We start from the raw sequence: 22136 nt of genomic DNA, 5'->3' as shown, positions 1-22136 counted from the left end.
TTCCAGACATTAGTTACCTTGCCCCATCCACAGCTGTCAAAGCATCAAGAAAAATTTCTCTTTCTGTTGTCAAAGGAAACATAGTAAACTACGAATATTTGTGACATCCTGCAGCCCTGATGGATTCTGCATGCATTTATGTTCAGTTGTGTGGCCTCTCCTCCTTAGGAATAACTTGGGCAGAAACTAGCTACTAGAAAGATTATCAAAGGGCCAAAAGCGAAAAAGAAAATAAGGACATTGGAAAGCATTAGTTTTGATGAACAAATAAAAACCTCTTAAAGATAAACAGATATATGACTTCTCACTTTATTCACTGTGAACATATAATACTTTTCTATTAATTATAAGTCTATATGAGTTTACCATTTATGTGAAAAAGAGAAGTTAATAAAAACGAAAAGGGGCACAGCTCAGAGTTCAATAGTTAGATATAAGCATTTATTTCAGGTTCTGTCTTCTGTTATGTTCTTGATACTGTTAAAAATTTCAAGCTAAGATGGACCAAATTATGAACAGGATAACCACTGAATTTATACACTGAAAAATTGTCTACCTTGATTTTTGAATTAAAAATAAGAACTATTTGCATTCTCAAGACTTGGTTTCTCATTGAGTGTAATATTATGAAGGATGGAAGGAAGAAAATCTTTGTCTTGTTTAGAAATTTTAGGGTGGGTGAATTTATTTTATTTCATCATTTAACTTAGAGTCTTAGTTTAAAAACCTTTAAATTTTTTCTTCCTTTCTGATATAGACGCAAATGTACTACAAACCCTCTCAACAGGCAAGATGGCGGAGGAGTAGGAGACCTAGATTTTGTCTGGTCTCAGGAATTCAGCTGAATAGGGATCAAACCATTCTGAACACCTACGAACTCAACAGGAGATCGAACAGGAGAGTAGCAACAACTCTCTGAACAGAGAAGCGACCACTTACTGGAAGGTAGGACGTCCGGAGAAGTGAATCCGAGGCGATATTCGGGAGGATAGGCGGCGGGGGAGGGGCCTCCGCCGGCCGCTTCTGGCAAGTGCTAGAGCCGCGGAGCACAAAATCGGACCTTTTAAAAGTTGGCTCGGCAGAGGGACGCCGCTGCAGTGGCTAAGCGGGGGGTGGAATCCTCCCGGGACAGTGTGGTCTCAGGACCCTTGGGGTCACAGAGAGACCGGGGGTGCCTGAGTGCGGCAGAGCTCCCAGGTGTCGGGGCGGGGAAGCCGGGTGCAGATACGGAGCAGAGTCGCGGGCTCTCAGCTCGGGGTTGCCATAAACTGTGATCTGCGGCCCAGTCAGGGCACGGCTCCCCCAGCAAGGACCCAACAAGCAGCAGATCCGGGGAGACTCCCCTTCCTTCCCGGGGAGGAGCGGTGCGGGAACGCACTGCAGGGATCTGCTGGGTTTGGAGACTCCGAGCGGGGTCGGGTGCCAGAGATAGCAACGCTCGATCACAGGCCGGGTGAGCACGGAGTGCGGCCGGAGACCGGGGACACGGGAGTGACTGCTTTTCTCTGGGGGCGCACTGAGGAGTGGGGCCCCGAGTTCTCGGCTCCTCCGGGCGGAGACTGGGAGGCCGCCATTTTCGCCCTGGTCCTCCAAAGCTGTACCGAGAGCTTGCAGGGAACAAAAGCTCCTGAGAGCAAACTGGAGCAGCTTGCTTAGCCCGGACCGACAAGGGCGGGGCAATTCCGCCTCCGGCAAAGACATTTGGAAACCACAGCAACAGGCCCCTCCCCCAGAAGATCAACACAAACAGCCAGCAAGCCAAGACCAAGTTGATTGATCAAGGAGAATAGGAGAACTCCAGCGCTAGGGGAATACTGCACATAGATTCATGGCTTCTTTTTTTTTTTTTTTTTTTTTACCATGATTCATTATTTCATCAAAGTTAATTTTTGTTGACTTTTTTTTTATTTTTCTTTTTCCCTTTTTCAACCAACATCTTATAAATCCCTTTTTTAAAAAAAAAAACAAACATTTTTATTTTTTTTTCATTTTTAGAGTCATATTTTATCCCTTCATAGTAGTTATCCTTGTTATTGGCATATATATATAAGTTGTTCTCTCTTTAAAATTTTGAGGTACAGTTTCTTCTAACAGACCAAAATATACCCTAAACCACTAGTGTATGGCTTTGTTCTAGTCTCCTGCCTGATCACATTCTCTCCCTTTTTCCTTTTTTTTTTTTCCTTAAATCTTCTTTCTTTTTTCAAACAACTTATCTTACCAAGTCCTTTTATAAAATCTTTTATAATTTTCATCTTTACAGTCATCTTCCATCCCTTCATTGTATCAACCCTTATTTTGTACATATATGTCTTTCTTCCTTTAAAATTTTAGGAGGCACTTTTTTCTAACAGACCAAAATACGCCCAAAATCTAGTGTGTGGCACTGATCTATGCACTAGCCTGATCATATTTGATCATATTCTGCCTTTTTTGAATTGTTTTGTTTTTGTTTTTATCTTTTTTATCTTTTTTTTTTTTCTTTTTCTCTTTCTTTTTTCTTTCTTTCCCTTTCTTTTCCCCTGGTTTCAGGTCTTTTCTGATTTGTATACAGTATATTTGCTGGGGACGTTGTAAACCTGTTAGCCTTTTGTTCTCTCATTCATCTATTCTCCTCTGGACAAAATGACAAGACGAAAGAAATCACCTCAGCAAAAAGAACAAGAGGTAGTACCGTCAGCCAGGGACCTACTCAATACGGACATTAGTACGATGTCGGACCTAGAGTTCAGAATCATGACTTTAAAGATACTAGCTGGGCTTGAAAAAAGCGTGGAAGTTATTAGAGAAACCCTTTCTGGAGAAATAAAAGAACTAAAATCTAACCAAATCGAAATCAAAAAGGCTATTGATGAGGTGCAATCAAAAATGGGGGCCCTAAATGCTAGGATAAATGAGGCAGAAGAGAGAATCAGCGATATAGAAGACCAAATGATGGAAAATAAAGAGGCTGAGAAAAAGAGAGAGAAACAACTACAGGATCACGAGGGCAGAATTCGAGAGATAAGTGATACGATAAGACGAAACAACATTAGAATAATTGGGATCCCAGAAGAAGAAGAGAGAGAGAGAGGGGCAGAAGGTATATTGGAGCAAATTATAGCAGAGAACTTCCCTAATGTGAGGAAGGAAACAGGCATTAAAATCCAGGAGGCACAGAGAACCCCTCTCAAAATCAATAAAAATAGGTCAACACCCCGACATCTAATAGTAAAACTTACGAGTCTCAGAGACAAAGAGAAAATCCTGAAAGCAGCTCGGGAGAAGAGATATGTAACCTACAATGGTAGAAACATTAGATTGGCAACAGACCTATCCACAAAGACCTGGCAGGCCAGAAAGGACTGGCAAGATATCTTCAGAGCACTAAACGAGAAAAATATGCAACCAAGAATACTATATCCAGCTAGGCTATCATTGAAAATAGAAGGAGAGATAAAAAGCTTCCAGAACAAACAAAAACTAAAGGAATTTGCAAACACGAAACCAGCCCTCCAAGAAATATTGAGAGGGGTCCTCTAAGCAAAGAGAGAACCTAAAAACAGCAAAGAGCAGAAACGAACACAGACAACAGACAGTTAACAGTCACCTTACAGGTAATACAATGGCACTAAATTCATACCTTTCAATAGTTACCCTGAATGTAAATGGGCTAAATGCCCCAATCAAAAGACACAGGCTATCAGATTGGATTAAAAAACAAGACCCATCAATATGCTGTCTGCAAGAGACTCATTTTACACCCAAAGACACCCCCAGATTGAAAGTGAGGGGGTGGAAAACCATTTACCATGCTAATGGACCCCAAAAGAAAGCTGGGGTGGCAATCCTTATATCAGACAAACTAGATTTTAAAACAAAGACTGTAATAAGAGATGAGGAAGGACACTATATCCTACTTAAAGGGTCTATCCAACAAGAAGATCTAACAATTGTAAATATCTATGCCCTGAACATGGGAGCAGCCAATTATATAAGGCAATTAATAACAAAAGCAAAGAAACACATTGACAACAATACAATAATAGTGGGGGACTTTAACACCCCCCTGACTGAAATGGACAGATCATCTAAGCAAAAGATCAACAAGGAAATAAAGACTTTAAATGACACACTGGACCAAATGGACTTCACAGACATATTCATAACATTCCATCCAAAAGCAACGGAATACACATTCTTCTCTAGTGCCCATGGAACATTCTCCAGAATTGATCACAATCTAGGTCACAAATCAGGTTTCAACTGGTACCAAAAGATTGGGATCATTCCCTGCATATTTTCAGACCACAATGCTTTGAAACTAGAACTCAACCACAAGAGGAAAGTCGGAAAGAACTCAAATACATGGAGGCTAAAGAGCATCCTACTAAAGAATGAATGGGTCAACCAAGAAATTAAAGAAGAATTAAAAAAATTCATGGAAACCAATGAAAATGAAAACACAACTGTTCAAAATCTTTGGGATACAGCAAAGGCAGTCCTGAGAGGAAAGTATATAGCAATACAAGCCTTTCTCAAGAAACAAGAAAGGTCTCAAATACACAACCTAACCCTACACCTAAAGGAGCTGGAGAAAGAACAGCAAAGAAAGCCTAAACCCAGCAGGAGAAGAGAAATCATAAAGATCAGAGCAGAAATCAATGAACTAGAAACCAAAAGAACAGTAGAACAGATCAACGAAACTAGGAGCTGGTTCTTTGAAAGAATTAACAAGATTGATAAACCCCTGGCCAGACTGATCAAAAAGAAAAGAGAAATGACCCAAATCAACAAAATCATGAATGAAAGAGGAGAGATCACAAGCAACACCAAAGAAATACAAACAATTATAAGAACATATTATGAGCAACTCTATGCCAGCAAATTAGATAACCGGGAAGAAATGGGTGCATTCCTAGAGATGTATCAACTACCAAAATTGAACCAGGAAGAAATAGAAAACCTGAACAGACCTATAACCACTAAGGAAATTGAAACAGTCATCAAAAATCTCCCAAGAAACAAAAGCCCAGGGCCAGATGGCTTCCCAGGGGAATTCTATCAGACCTTTCAAGAAGAATTAATACCTATTCTCCTGAAACTGTTCCAAAAAATAGAAATGGAAGGGAAACTTCCAAACTCATTTTATGAGGCCAGCATTACCTTGATCCCCAAACCAGACAAAGACCCCATCAAAAAAGAGAATTACAGACCAATATCCTTGATGAACATGGATGCAAAAATTCTCACCAAAATACTAGCCAATAGGATCCAACAGTACATTAAAAGGATTATTCACCACGACCAAGTGGGATTTATTCCTGGGCTGCAAGGCTGGTTCAACATCCGCAAATCAATCAACGTGATACAATACATTAACAAAAGAAAGAACAAGAATCATATGATCCTCTCAATAGATGCAGAAAAAGCATTTGACAAAGTACAACATCCTTTCTTGATCAAAACTCTTCAGAGTATAGGGATAGAGGGTACATACCTCAATATCATAAAAGCCATCTATGAAAAACCTACAGCGAATATCATTCTCAATGGGGAAAGGCTGAGAGCTTTTCCCCTAAGGTCAGGAACGCGGCAGGGATGTCCACTCTCACCACTGCTATTCAACATAGTATTAGAAGTCCTAGCCACAGCAATCAGACAACAAAAAGAAATCAAAGGCATCCAAATCGGCAAAGAGGAAGTCAAACTCTCACTCTTTGCAGATGATATGATACTGTATGTGGAAAACCCAAAAGACTCCACCCCAAAACTGCTAGAACTCATACAGGAATTCAGTAAAGTAGCAGGATATAAAATCAATGCACAGAAATCAGTGGCATTCCTATACACCAACAACAGGACAGAAGAGAGACAAATCAAGGAGTCTATCCCATTTACAATTGCACCCAAAACGATTAGATACCTAGGAATAAATCTAACCAAAGAGGCAAAGGATCTGTACTCAGAAAACTATAAAATACTCCTGAAAGAAATTGAAGAAGACACAAAGAAATGGAAAAACGTTCCATGCTCATGGATTGGGAGAATCAACATTGTGAAGATGTCAATGCTACCTAGAGCAATCTACACATTCAATGCAATCCCCATCAAAATACCATCCACTTTTTTTAAAGAAATGGAACAAATAATCCTAAAATTTGTATGGAACCAGAAGAGACCCAGAATAGCCAGAGGAATACTGAAAAAGAAAAGCAAAGCTGGCGGCATCACAATTCCGGACTTCCAGCTCTATTACAAAGCTGTCATCATCAAGACAGTATGGTACTGGCACAAAAACAGACACATAGATCAATGGAACAGAATTGAGAGCCCAGAAATGGACCCTCAACTCTATGGTCAACTTATTTTTGACAAAGCAGGAAAGAATGTCCAATGGCAAAAAGACAGTCTCTTCCACAAATGGTGTTGGGAAAATTGGACAGCCACATGCAGAAGAATGAAACTGGACCATTTCCTTACACCACACACAAAAATAGACTCCAAATGGTTGAAAGACCTAAACGTGAGACAGGAGTCCATCCAAATCCTAAAGGAGAACACAGGTAGCAACCTTTTCGACCTTAGCCGCAGCAACTTCTTCCTAGAAACATCGCCAAAGGCACGGGAAGCCAGGGCAAAAATGAACTATTGGGATTTCATCAAGATAAAAAGCTTCTGCACAGCAAAAGAAACAGTCCACAAAACCAAAAGACAACCGACAGAATGGGAGAAAATATTTGCAAATGACATATCAGATAAAGGGCTAGTATCCAAAATCTATAAAGAACTTATCAAACTCAACACCCAAAGAACAAATAATCCAATCAAGAAATGGGCAGAAGACATGAACAGACATTTCTCCAAAGAAGACATCCAAATGGCCAACAGGCACATGAAAAAGTGCTCAACATCGCTTGGCATCAGGGAAATCCAAATCAAAACCTCAATGAGATACCACCTCACACCCGTCAGAATGGCTAAAATTAACAAGTCAGGGAACGACAGATGTTGGCGGGGATGTGGAGAAAGGGGAACCCTCCTACACTGTTGGTGGGAATGCAAGCTGGTGCAACCCCTCTGGAAAACAGTATGGAGATTCCTCAAACAGTTGAAATTAGAGCTACCATTCGATCCAGCAATTGCACTACTGGGTATTTACCACAAAGATACAAATGTAGGGACCCGAAGGGGTACGTGTACCCCAATGTTTATAGCAGCAATGTCCACCATAGCCAAACTGTGGAAAGAGCCAAGATGCCCATCGACAGATGAATGGATAAAGAAGATGTGGTATATATACACAATGGAATATTATGCAGCCATCAAAAGGAATGAGATCTTGCCATTTGCAACGACGTGGATGGAACTGGAGGGTGTTATGCTGAGTGAAATAAGTCAATCAGAGAAAGACATGTATCACATGACCTCACTGATATGAGGAATTCTTAATCTCAGGAAACAAACTGAGTGTTACTGGAGTGGTTGGGGGTGGGAGGGATGGGGTGGCTGGGTGATAGATATTGGGGAGGGTATGTGCTACGGTGAGCGCTGTGAATTGTGCAAGACTGTTGAATCACAGATCTGTACTTCTGAAACAAATAATGCAACATATTTTAAGAAAAAAGAAAAAGAAGAAGATAACAGGAGAGGAAGAAAAGGGGAGTATGTCAGAGGGGGAGACGAACCATGAGAGATGATGGACTCTGAAAAACAAACTGAGGGTTCTAGAGGGGAGGGGGGTAGGGGGATGGGTTAGCCTGGTGATGGGTATTGAGGAGGGCACGTTCTGCATGGAGCACTGGGTGTTATGAACAAACAATGAATCATGGAACACTGCACCAAAAACTAATGATGTAATATATGGTGATTAACATAACAATAAAAAAAAAAAAACCTCTCAACACATAGCACTCTGACAAGTGTCAAAAATGACTGAACTAGAAAACAAAACAGTATTTCACACAGCAAGTTTACAAAGAAGTCAGTTCATTTCAAGGAAAACAGAAATACTTGGCTCTTACATGTTGCAGAAGGGAAAATATTGATTTGTAATTGTTAGCTTAAAGTTTTTATGGATTTCATTAATCTTTTTGTTTTTCAAATTTAATTTGTATTTTTATCAGAGTTATACATGAACCTAGTTTTTAAATTTTAAGATAAAGTTTACATATACCTCTCCTGAAACATCTAAATTTGTGAATTAATATACAATTTACAATTAAAAAATTAAAAACTTAAATGGTCTTGGAAAAATGCTATTGATAGTAATGATTATGAATGTTATACTTTATTTTAATATAGCTCAAAGATAGCATAATATATGTGCATGTTTAAATAGATATTTTTCTCTGTTCATAAAGATCTTTATTACTCATGGGGATGAAAAGTATGGAGAAAGGTATAGCTTTTTAAATAAATATGAAACTATGAAAAATGCTCTAGGGCGCCTGGGTGACTCAGTCAGTTAAGTGTCTGTTTTCAGCTCAGGTCATGATCCTAGGGTCCTGGGATCCAGTCCCGCATCAGGCTCCCTGCTCAATGGGAAGTCTGCTTCTCCTTCTACCTCTCCCCCTGATCATGATCTCTCTCTCTCATGTTCTCTCTCTCTCTCAAATAAATAAAATCTTTAAGAAAAAAGAAAAATGCTCTAAAAGAAAATTGTTCTATGATTACTGTATGATACTTAATAGAATTCTAGGATTCAACTCTCATTCATATATTATGGATTAAAAGACAAATATTAATTTATTCACCTTAGACTTTGTTAGAAAAAATTTCCACAGTCTTTAAATTTGAATGAATTCAAAATTCTTTCATTTCTTCTGGATTAATAGATTCACAACTTTCCACATTAACTTCAGGCGCTCTTGTTCAGGATGAGTTAATTGGTTCCCAAATTCTCATGTACATCTTTCTCATTTTGAATATGGAAATTTCATTTTGCAAAAAATAAGTCAAACCTGTACGCAGAAACACTAAATCTGAATAGTAAACTCTACTCACATGATTTTTAGATAATTTCTAGTGTTGGAAACATTTTTCCCCTTGAATTTGATTAATTTATAATAATCTGGTTAGTTAGGTTTCTGGGACAGGATTTTTAAAAGTAAAAGGAAACACAATATATATAATTGACATGACAAGTTACAATGTAACCACACATAATAGACTTAGTAAGGACAAGAAATCATGAAAAATCACCTATATGAGATTATAGAAATGGTATTGTTGCATGTTATCTCCTTTTCAATGAGAAAAATTTTGTAGTCACATATACTCCTGGGATTTTTCATATCTGGTTCTTATTTTTGTTCAAGACAAATAAGGACATAATGACCCCCCAGTTACTTCTAAACAATGTAAAATGGCTACCACATAGCTTCAAGAATATAATTTATAGTACTGAACAGTAATAATAAGAGTTCTCATTTTTTACCTCAAATTTGTCGCAGTTATAAATATATCTTCAATATATCTCATTTTTTCTACCTCTATATTAACAGAAGAATATTTAATTCTATCTCTGGCATTTGATGGCCTTTACTCTCATGTCTTTTTTTCCCCAAATCTTTATTTAAATTCTAGTTAGTTAACATATAGTGTAATATTGTTTTCAGGAGTAGATTTTAGTGATTCCTCACTTACATATAACACCCAGTGCTCATCACAAGTGCCCTCCTTAATGCCCATCACCCATTTAGCTCATCCCCTGCCCATCTCCCTCCATCAACCTTCAGTTTGTTCTCTATAGTTAAGAGTCTCTTATGATTAGCTTCCCTCTCTTTTTTTCCCCTTCCCCTATGTTCATCTGTTTTGTTTCTTAAATTCCACATATGAGTGAAATCATGGTATTTGTCTTTCTCTGACTGACTTATTTTGTTTAGCATAATACACTCTAGCTGCATCCATGTCTTTGATGGATATTTGGGCTATTTTCATAATTTGCCTATTGTTGATAATGCTCCTATAAACATTTGGGGTGCAAGTGCCCCTTCGAAGCAGCATTTCTGTATGCCTTGGGTAAATAATAGTTCAATTGCTGGATCTAGGGTATTTCTATTTTTAATTTTTTGAGGAACCTCCATACTGTTCTCCAGGATAGCTACACCAGTTTGCATTCCCACCAACAGTGTAAGAGGGTTCTCCTTTCTCTACATCCTCACCAACATCTGTTGTTTCCTGACTTGTTAATTTCAGTCATTCTGACAGGTATGAGGTGGTATCTCATTGTGGTTTTGATTTGTATTTCCCTGAAGATGAGTGATGTTGAGCATCTTTTCATGTGCCTGTTAGTCATCTGGAGGCCTTTGGAAAATGTCTATTCATGTCACCTGCCCATTTCTTAACTGGATTATTTGTTTTTTGGGGTGCTGAGTTTGATAAGTTATTTATACATTTTGGATACTAACCCTTTATCAGATGTCATTAACAAATATCTTCTCCCATTCTGTGTTAGGCTGCCTTTTAGTTTTGTTGATTGTTTCCTTTGCTGTGAAGAAGCTTTTTATCTTGAAGAAGTCCCAATAGTTCATTTTTGCTTTTGTTTCCCTTACCTCCAGAAACGTGTCTAGTAAGAAGCTGCTATGGCCAAGGTGAAAGAGGTTGCTGCCCACGTTCTCTTCTAGGATTTTGATGGGTTCCAGTCTCACATTTAGGTCTTTCATCCATTTTGAATTTATTTTGAATTTATTATGGTATAAAAAAAGTGGTCCAGTTTCAAGTTCTGCATGTCGCTGTCCAATTTTTCCAACACCATTTTTTGAAAAGACTGTCTTTTTTCCATTGGATATTCTTTCCTGCTTTGTCAAAGATTACTTGACCATATAGTTGTGGGTCCATTTCTGAGTTTTCTGTTCTGTTCCATTGATTTATGTGTCTGTTTTTGTGCCAGTACCATACTGTCTTTATGACTACAACTTTATAATACAACTTGAAGTCTGCAATTGTGATGCCTCCATTTTTTTTTGTTTTTTTTTTCAAGACTGCTTTGGTTACTCTATCCCTTTAAAGAGAGTTCAAGTCAATGAATTATCCATACTGTAAAAACAAGTTTCTATAATAATATTCAATAGTAGTTACATCAAATTTACACAGAGAATCTTCATTACTATAGTTTAGACTACATATACAATATTCCAAACTTATAAACAATTTTAAAATAAAAATGTACCATCTGAATTTTTTTGAAACTTACATGCTTTTACATTTAACATGATTTGAAAAAAGTTATTAAAGTGAGAGAAGTATTTAATTTCTTTTGTCCTGATACAGTAGAGACACAATTACTTGAGGAGTATATGGGCTCTTGGTGTAACCTTCTGTTAAATGGTAATTTTAAGAACAAATTTCTCATTCTTTTCAATAAGTAGTTCATAAGTTCTATTTACACTGTTATTGTTGCTTATGTTTTTAAATGGTTTTCTAGTGTACCTACTGTAACCAATTTGGCTGAATTCAAGGGACCTTTTAGATTAGTGGACTTTGAAAACCAATATATTTGGTTTGGAATCAATTAAGAAATAATCAATTGGTAATACAGAAAGAGTTCCAATAGTTTTCTTTTTACTGTAAATTAGCTATTTATTTGCTTTTGAAGGTCTCATCTTAGGCACACTGTGGTAATTTGATACATCTTTGAACAATATGAAAAAAGAGATCCTTACAAGCTAGCAATACCAAATGCTTTGTTTGAACAGAGCTTCTATTGTTAAAATATTACTTAAATCATATATCAAACTCTTGTATGACAGCAGCATTTCTGAAGAATGTAACTTATAAAGAACATCCCTCTTAAAATGCCATATGATCTTTCCTCTCTGCTGCTGCTGCTAGGATATTTTCTGTTTTCCTAATCATTGTGTTTTAATCCCATTCTGGCACTCTTCATTCCCTTCTGCAGTTCCAAGTGTCCTTTTAGTATCATTTCCCTTTCAACTTCCTTTAACAATTCTTGTAATGTAGGTGTGATACTCATTCAGGTCCTACTGTGTCTGTCAAATAAATAAATCTTAAATGTCTTTATGGGATGCCTGGATGACTCAGTCAAGTATCCGCCTTCAGCTCAGGTCATGATCCCAGAGTCCTGGGAACAAGTGCTGCATCAGGCTCCTTGCTTGGCGGGGAGCTTGCTTCTCCCTCTGCCTGCCATTCTCCCTGCTTGTGCTCTCTCTCTTTCACTCTCTCTCTGACAAATAAATAAATAAATAAATAAATAAAATCTTAAAAAAAAGAAAATGTCATTAATTTGTACTATTTTAAATTATATTTTTGTTGGATTCAGAGTTCTATGCTGAAGGGGGTTTTTGGTTATTTTTATTTCAGCAACTGAAAATGTTCCACTGTCTTCTGGTTTGCATTGTTTCTTATGAGAAGTCAGTAATAATTTCTTATTATCAGGTTTAATTGAAATTATTGCATATATGAGTTGATATTTTTCATCAAATCCAGACAAATTTGGTCATTATTTCTTCAAATATTTCTTTCTGTCCTTCTTTCTCTCTCTGCTTTCTAGAACTCCAATTACACATATTTGAACTTCTTGTTATTGTCCAATAGGTCACTGAGTTTTTGCTCCTTCTTCCATCATTTTTATCTCTTTTCAGTGTAATTTCTGTCCCTCTGTATCCAAGTTCAATGATCTTTTCTTTTGCAGCATGTAATCTGTTGTTATTAAGTCAATATAGTTCAGATATTATATTTTTATCTTTGATATTTGTTTCTTTTATATAGTTGATTTTTATTGATTAATTTATAGTTGATTTTTTAATAGTTGCCATTTTTTCCTCAAGTGCATGTTTTGTCTTTAGCTAATAAAGTTCCCATATGTCAATTACATAATTTCTATGATTTCTTGATTTGTTTCCTTTGACTCATTTTTATCCTGATTACAGTCCACAGTTTCCTGCTTCTTTCCATGTCTAGTGTTTTTTATTGGATACTGGACATATTGTTACATGTGTGCTTGTTGTGTGTTTTCCTATATATTTTATCCTAATTTTCTAATTATTCATGGCAGTAAGGATAGTTTACTATCAATTACTCATTCATAGCCCGGAACCCCATATGCCTTTTTTAAAATTGATAATTCTATGTGGCTTATACCACAAAATAAATAGTTCCCACTACATAATTCTTAGTACTATCCCTGATTCTCTGCTCAATTTTCACACTCTCTTATCAATTTATTCTAGCATTAGCTTTCTATTTGCTAAGCAACATGTTCATATTTTGGGGCAGTATTCAACTTCACAAATTTTTGTAGCCTTTCTTTTTATAAGATTATACCTGTACCATGTATAGAAATTTTTGGTTATATAAACATTCAGCATTATATTAGTCATAATTTTAGTTCCATCAGTTTTAACTTAAATGTTTCATGTTACATTACTCCTATGTAATTATTATTTAAAGTAGAGTAATATGACAGTTAATAATGGCAACATTTTCTTTTTTTCCTTTTTTTTTTTGTATTTTTAATCCCCGTGACTTATTTATTTTATAAATGGAAGTTTGTACCTATTAATCCTCTTTACCTATTTTGCTTATCTCTCCAATCCCCTCCCCTGTGGCAACGGCCAGTTTGTCCTCTACGTTTAGGATTCTCTTTCTGTTCTTTTTGTTCATTTGTTTTGTTTTTTAGAGTCCACATATAAGTGAGATCATATGGTATTTGTCTATCTCTAATGTATTTCACTTAGCATAATAACCTCTGGGTCCATCCATGTTGTAGCAAATGACAAGATTACTTTCTTTTTATGGGTGAGTGATATTCCAGTGTGTGTGTATGTGTGTGTGTGTATACACCATATATTGTTTATCCATTTATCTATTGATGGACACTTGGGTTTGCTTCCATACCTTGCTACTGTAAATAATGCTGCAATAAACATACAAGTGAACATAACTTTTCAAATTAGTGATTTTGTTTCCTGAGGGTAAATATCCAGAAGTGGAATTACTGGATCATATGGCATTCCTATTTTTAATTTTTTTGAGGAACTTCCACACTGCTTTCCACAGTGGTTGCACCAATTTACATTCCCACCAACACAGTGCACAGAGGTTCCTTTTTCTTCACAGTCTTGTCAATATTTGTTTCTTGTGTTTTTGATATTAGCCATTCTGACCGGTATAAGGTGATATCTCATTGTGGTTTTGATTTCCATTGTCCTAATGATTAGTGATATTGATCATCTTTTCATGTACCTGTTGGCCATCTGTATGTCTTCTTTGAAAACTGTCTATTCAGTTCCTCTGCCCATTTTCTAATTGGGTCATTGGTTTTTTTTTTTTGTGGTGTTGAGTTATAGAAGTTCTTCATATATTTTGAGTATTAAGTCTTTATTGGATATATCGTTTCTACCTATCTTCTCCCATTCAGTACGTTGCCTTTTTGTTTTGTTGATGGTTTCCTTCACTGTGCAAAAGCTTTCTTTTTTGGTGTACTCCTAATAGTTTGGTTTTTGCTTTTGTTTCCCTTGCCTCAGGAGACATATCTAGAAAAATGTTACTAAGATAGATGTCCAAGAAATTATTGTCTATTTTTTTAAAGAAATTTTATGGTTTCAGGTCTCACATATAAGTCTTTAATCCATTTTGAGTTTATTTTTATGCATGGTGTAAGAAAGTGGTCCAGTTTCAGGTTTTGGCACATAGCTCTCCAGTTTTCCCAGCATCATTTATTGAAGAAACTGTCTTTTTCCATTGTATATTCTCGCTTCCTTGTCATAGATCAATTGACCATATAAGCATAAGTTTATATCTGGGCTGTCTGTCCTGTTCCATCAATCTATTTTTGTGCCCATGCCATACCATTTTTATTATTATAGCTTTGTAGTATATCTTGAAATCTGAGACTGTGATACCTCCAGTTTTGTTCTTTTTTCTCAAGTTTGCATTGGTTATTCAGGGTCTTTGTGGTTTCATACAAATTTTAAAATTATTTGTTCTAGTTCTGTGAAAAATATTGTTATTTTAAGTATTTTGATAGGGATTGCCTTGAATCTGTAGACTGCTTTGGGTAGTATGGACATTTTAGCAATATTAATTCTTCTACTAATCCATAAACATAATATATTGTTAAATTTGTGTTATCTTTAATTTCTTTCATTTATGTTTTATAGTTTTCAGAGTACAAGTCTTTCACTTCCTTGTTTAAATTTTTTCCTAGGTATTTTGTTCTTGTGGTACAACTGTTAATGGGATTATATTTTTAATTTCTCTTTCTGCTACTTCATTATAAGTATATTTTCTTTGTTATGCAACCTTTTTTAACTGAATCTCAGTATTGCTTCCTTTTTATTGGCTTAGTGTTCTTATCATCCCCAAACTCTTTGCCAGAAATATAAATCCCTCCTCAATAATTCAAATACTATGAATACTTATTAATTTGATTTCTCTTTTAATTTGAATTTTCACAATCTCTTCACTGTCACATTTGAAAATTACTGTATTGCTGTCCTGTAATGAATCCACTCTTACCTGGTTTTCATGTTACTCAGACTTAATTCACTCCTTTTTTGGCATATTAATTGATAATATAATCAAATTTCATCAGTGTCTGCTTCAAATAGACAGAAGCAATGGAAAGCTCTAAAGCAAAATAGGGCTTATATAATGGCTAAAAAAGTAGAAAGGGGGTAAAGATATTGTGACTTTGATGAATTACACATGGGGCATAGAGGAGAAAGGAGGGAAATAAAGAAGAAGAAAATTCAATGCTATGGATATTTGTTAAATTCCTACTAAGTATTTATTGGTTTCTCAGAAATCATTCCAAAGCTGAGTACTTTGAAAAATAATTAGTTAAGAAAAGATGGAGGGGTCGGCGCCTGGGTGGCTCAGTTGGTTGAGCGACCGCCTTCGGCTCAGGTCATGATCCTGGAGTCCCAGGATTGAGTCCCACATCGGGTTCCTAGCTCAGCAGGGAGTCTGCTTCTCCCTCTGACTCTCTTCCCTCTCGTGCTTTCTATCTCTCATTCTCTCTCTCTCAAAAAAATAAATAAATTCTTTAAAAAAAAAAAAAAGAAAAGATCGAGGGGCGCCTGAGTGGCTCAGTCGTTAAGCATCTGCCTTTAGCTCAGGTCATGATCCCAGGGTCCTAGGATGGAGCCCCGCATCGGGCTCCCTGCTCCACGGGAAGCCTGCTTCTCCCTCTCCTACTCCCCCTGTTTGTGTCCCTCTCTTACTGTGTCTCTCTGTGTCAAAAAAATAAATAAAATCTTAAAAAAAAAGAAAGAAAAGATGGAAATTGTTAAGAAGTACCTATTTTGAGAACATATAACTGAACTTAGATGTTAACATGCAATGTTTCAAATGTTTAGCTGTTATTAGGATAAACACAAATTAGATGACAACTGTGTACTGTGTATTATGCCAACTGATACAGGAGTCTAAATAGCCTAAATGTGGGACTTTAGAAACATAATGACAAAACTGTTACATAAAAATAGCAATATTTCAGTCTACAAATTTGGTAACACTCTACAAATTTGGTAACACCTCTACCAATTTTATTGTGATGTATTCATTAAATTATGCACACTTCATAAAGATTATGGGATTCACGTGGATATAGTCTCTATGTAGAAGGAAGGAGAAATCTGGTTAATTTCCTAGTTGAGAATAAAATTTATATATTGATTCAGCAAATATTTATAAAGTACATACTGTGTAGTGAGCACAGGGTCACCATATATGTTTATACAAATTTTGCACTGTCAAGAAACTTAGCTTATAGAGTGGAGTAGAGCCTGATATTTAATCCACATTTTTCTTTCCTCCAAGGTATCTTCCTAGAAATATCTAATTAAAAAAAATCTGTCTAATTCAACAAAGTCACCATAGAGTCTAGCAACTGTGGGGCTAGGCACTGTTGAAATATAATGTCAGTAAAAAGTCTGATAAAATTCAGTAAAACATGGGAAGAGGACAACAGAGTTTGATTTCTGATAATGAAATGAGTAACTAGTTGGAGATCAAACCTCTTATGAATACAACTAAATAGAGTAAAATTTACATAAAAATCAGTTAAGCAAACAATAAAGAGCAACTAAGGCAGCAAGGAGTTGAGATGCCAATGTCTGAGAGAGAAGGGAAGGACAGAATGTTAGTCTTGACATTCAGTATTCCATTTTGCCTTGAAGTACTTGTAAATTTACAAGTGGCAGATGAGACTTGGGGAAGCTGAGCAGGGGCTTCTATAAATTTTTTTTGCGCTAAGAGCAAAATACTGTAAATCAAGAGCAAACAACCATTCTTAGAACACTGAACATGTGTTTCTAAATTCTACAGGGTTTTAGAGCTGCCTGGAGTTTAACCGGGTGGACATTTTCATCAGTGGTGTTGGTTGCCATTTCTTTCCTACAGACACTGGCAGAGAATGTCCCTGTATAATGGCACTGGAAAAACATGAGCACAATTTCAACTGTTTTTTCTCCAGTTTATTCTTTCTCTCAGCAAGGCCAGACATGCTCTGTCCCACACAATAGAATCTCTACAGTACCTATTCTGTTCCTAACCACTCACACACATCACTTTAATACAGCTATCTGTATGCTGAAGGATTTGCCATGGATTTTTTTTTCTTTTTTAATACAACAGCTTTATTGAGATAAATTCACATATCATAAAATTGACCCACTTAAAGAATACAATTTCATGGTTTTAGTATATTCAGAACTGTTCAACTATTACCACAACCAATTTTAGAATACATTATCACTCAAAAAAGAAACACCTTTTCATTAGCAGTCACTCTCCATTCTTTCTCCAATAGTAGGCAACCACTAATGTACTTTCTATCTACAGATTTGCCCATTATGGACATTTCTTAAAAATAGGAACATATAATATGTGGTCTTTTGTGATTGGCTTCTTTCATTTAGCATGTTTTTAAGGTTTCTCCATGCTGTAGTATGTATCAGTACTTTATCCCTTTCATTGCTGAATGATATTCCATGGTATGGATATATCATGTTTTGTTTATCCGTCCATCAGTTAATGGCCTTTTGGACTGTTTCAATTTTTTTGACTATTAAGAATTCTTTTGTGTTTTATGTGGACACATGTTTTTATTTCTCTTGGTTATATGACTAATTCTCTGGAATTTTCCTGTGTGTGTGATTATTTAAGTGTTTCCTACTACATATAGCTGCTTCAGTATAAATCCTGGGGAGGGAGCTCATAGCCAGGAGTTAATTTCCATGCTGAAATAATGCCCCATCAAGATTACTCTTGGGGCGCCTGGGTGGCTCAGTGGGTTAAGCGTCTGCCTTCACTTCAGGTCATGATCTCAGGGTCCTGGGATCAAGACCCATGTCAGTCTCCCTGCTCAGTGGGGAGCCTGCTTCTCTCTCCCTCTGCAGCTCTCCTTGCTTGTTCTCTCTCGTTCCCTGTCAAATAAATAAATAAAATCTTTAAGAAGAAAAATGATTACTCTTAATTGGAAACAATCTCAATGTCCATCTATAGGAGCCTGCTCAAGTAAACTGTTGTACCACCCCCGTTTGTGAAAAGGAAGTAGGAATATCTCCATATATTACTACAGAGTGTGCAGTGGATGCTATGGTATCTACCCATATCTCCCTTTAGGACTGAAGGATATCTCTCCTCTTTCCACTACTTGGGATACTGCTGCTGGCAGATAGACTTTGCCTTTCAGCATTTTTTAAGGATTACTTTATTTTATTGTTTTATTAATTTTATTTTATTATGTTATGTTAGTCACCATACATTATTACATCATTAGTTTTTGATGTGGTGTTCCATGATTCACTGTTTGCATATAACACCCAGTGCTCCATGCAGAACGTGCCCTCCTTAATACCCATCACCAGGCCAACCCATCCCCTCACCACCCTCCCCTCTAGAACCCTCAGTTTGTTTCTTGGAGTCCATAGTCTCTCATGGTTCGTCTCCACCTCCGATATCCCCCCCTTCACTTTTCTCTTCCTACTATCTTTTTTTTTTTTTAACATATAACGTATTATTTGTTTCAGGGGTACAGGTCTGTGATTCATCAGTCTTACACAATTCACAGCACTCACCATAGCACATACCCTCCTCAATGTCCATCACCCAGCCACCCCGTCCCTCCCACCCCCACTCCAGCAACCCTCAGTTTGTTTCCTGAGATTAAGAGTGTCTTATGGTTTGTCTCCCTCTGGTTTCATCTTGTTTCATTTTTTCCTTCCTTCCCCTATGATCCTCTGTCTTGTTTCTCAAATTCCTCATATCAGTGAGATCATATGATACTTGTCTTTCTCTGATTGACTTATTTTGCTTAGCATAATACCCACTAGTTCCATCCACGTCATTGCAAATGGCAAGATTTCATTTTTTGATGGCTGCATAATATTCCATTGTATATATATACCACATCTTCTTTATCCATTCATCTGTTGATGGACATCTTGGCTCTTTAGGAATTACTTTAGTCCAGGGGTATAGCCTCATCCAAGTTTTCTCCTCTCTCCTGTGGCAGTTTGCATCCAATGACTGGTCAACAAGGGATTGTAACAGCCCAGACACCTCACCCCAACATCTGACAACTCTGAATGATCAGTCCAGCTCCAACTTAACAGGGGTTTTGCAAAAGCCCATACTGAGACTGCATCTCATTCCAACGCCTCCTCTTGCCCAATCCTACATCCTTCCTTTTCCTTCCCTTCCGTAGACAGTAGTCCCAATAGCACTCTCTAAACGACTTGTACATTAACTTCCATCTCAGAGTGTGCTTTCCAGAGAATATAACTTGCAATTCAGTGATCACCAGATACACTGCTAGGTATAAAAGGTAAAGTGAAGAAAAGTATATACATATGCTGTTATTTAATAATGGAAGAATATGAATTTATATATTTGTATAATTGTTATTTGTTTATATTTAACAATAAATAAGTAAACCATAAAACATGAGAAAGAGGAAATGAATAGGGCAGAGGTGATGGCAATAGAAACTAGACTTCTTAAATATATCTTTAGATGTGGATTTGAATTTGAAACCATGTAAACATATTTTATAATTACAAAATAAAATAAAGACTAAATAGCAATTCTTAAAACTCAGGAGTAAAATGAAATAATGATCCTCTAACTGTGTTTCTATTTGGTAGCATAAAAACACATAAAATAACTACTCTGATGACTTTAAAACACAGTACTTTGAACATATATCTTCAGTGGTATCTTAAGGACAAAAAGAACCAAAAATATTAAACTGTTTTCAGTAATATAAGTTCGTGGTAGTGATGCAACATTATTCTATTAGATGTGTGTCAGTTGCAGGATATATCAAAGGTGTATTATGACAGTGTCATGCATATTTGGAGGGAGATGAACTAAAAGCCATATACTATAGTTGCCAATTTTGATTGCAAGTATAATTATTAGCTCATGAGGTTTTTCTTTTCATTACAACAAAAATAATCCTAGTTTGACTAGTGAAGAGCTGGGAAAAAACAGTGCAGTGGCAAAGAGCAGTTCTATATTCTATTTGTGATTTCTAAATACTATTTTACACCAAAAGGACTCTAGATTCCTTGGAGAAATGCCTAATTATTCATCTGGGAAAATATAAGAAACCATGGAAACTCTACAGTACAAATAATTTAATTTCTTCAATAAAATTTTGCTCAAAAAATAAAATTGACAAATGAAGATTTTATACATAAAATGATATTTGAGAGGCATATTAACCAATCACAATATATGAATGCTATTTGGTTTAATTTCAAACTATTTTTTAAAGAAGGTTATAAAACAGGAAAATGGGAAAACTAACGATATATGATAGTAAAAAGTATTACTTTTTAAAGATGATAATGCAATTATGGTTATCATTTTTGAAGATTACTTAGCTTACAGAAATACAGAGAGAAATATTTATAAACAAAATATTCTGATGTCTGCGATAAGCTTCCAAAACATCTTGAAGATAGAGGATGGAGGACACATTTAATAGTCAGATGAAATATGGCTGTGTCTTTTTATTTGCTGAAGCTTCCAGTGAATTCATCACTTTCTTTTTTCTACTTTTACATATGTTTGAAGTTTTGTTAAAAAAAAAAAAAACAACCCAAACTCTACTTCTACCATAGACACTCAGTTACCACTTCAGCTGGTGTTTCCTTGGCTTACTTCCCCGAGCATCACAACATCCCAAGCAGCTCCCCAGCTCTAATACACTGGTTTAAAATACCCTTGTTCTTCCAAAATCTCCATTTCTCCTGATATTTTAATCTGTTTACTTCTTTTCTTATCTACTCCTTCTTTTAAAAACAATTAGCTCACTCAGCTGTACACCTCTGTCTTCCTCACCATACTTCTCCCTCATGCTCACCTTTTAAACTCTTTCTCTCAACACAAGAAAATTTGCTTAGTTATGTCTAATTTGATTTTATTCTCTCAACCTCTACTCATTGATGAAGATACATGTTTTTGCATAAAAGGTAAACCATTTAATATTTTAGGAAATAAAATTCTGTGTTTCTATTTTATCACTGTAAACTTTTCATATCACACCATCCACAACCATCAGAGTAGCCCAGCAAAAACAATTCTGGCTTGGTAAAAAGGCTTGATAATAAATATTTTTTTAAATACTAAGAGCAATGATAATAAAAAAAATGAAAGTAGTAACTACTATCTAATGAGTACCATTATGCACTTACTTAACCTTCATAATAATTTTATCATATAGATTCTATCAGCATTTCGGTTTGTTATTTACTATTTATGGTTTACTATTTCTACTACTGATGTCCTAAAAAATTTCTCTAGCATCATATTTACATATGGATGGTCTTCAGCCAAAAAAATGACTTTTGGCCTTTCTTTGCACATCAGTGCCTTCTTGGAAGAAGGCGTTATGCAAACTCATTTCAGTTCCTTTCTCCCTCTTCCTTTTCTGAGAAGCCAGCTACTTCAAAGATGGTCTATCTTCAGACTATTACATGTTAAGGAATTCTCCCAGAGGTTGCCAAATTCTGTATGTAGCTGAGTTTAATGTTTCAATACGGGACAAAGTATTTGGAAGTCCACCACCTGAAGACCTTAATCTACATTTCTAACTTAGCTATTTATCAATAACAAAGCTGACAAATACAACTTCATTTCTCTGACAATTTGGGAAATAGCTCTTTCAATCTCACCAA

At 36.2% G+C, this 22136-nt stretch overlaps 1 protein-coding gene across 1 annotated transcript in view; it reads right to left on the bottom strand.

The window, feature by feature from the left end:
* Nucleotides 1–22136, bottom strand: part of EYS (eyes shut homolog) — a 1577782-nt gene that overhangs the window by 510076 nt on the left and 1045570 nt on the right.

This window comes from Zalophus californianus, chromosome 7 (genome assembly GCF_009762305.2).
Source record: "Zalophus californianus isolate mZalCal1 chromosome 7, mZalCal1.pri.v2, whole genome shotgun sequence".
In the NCBI taxonomy this organism is placed as follows: Eukaryota; Metazoa; Chordata; class Mammalia; order Carnivora; family Otariidae; genus Zalophus; species Zalophus californianus.
This window is presented reverse-complemented; position numbering and strand designations above follow the sequence as displayed.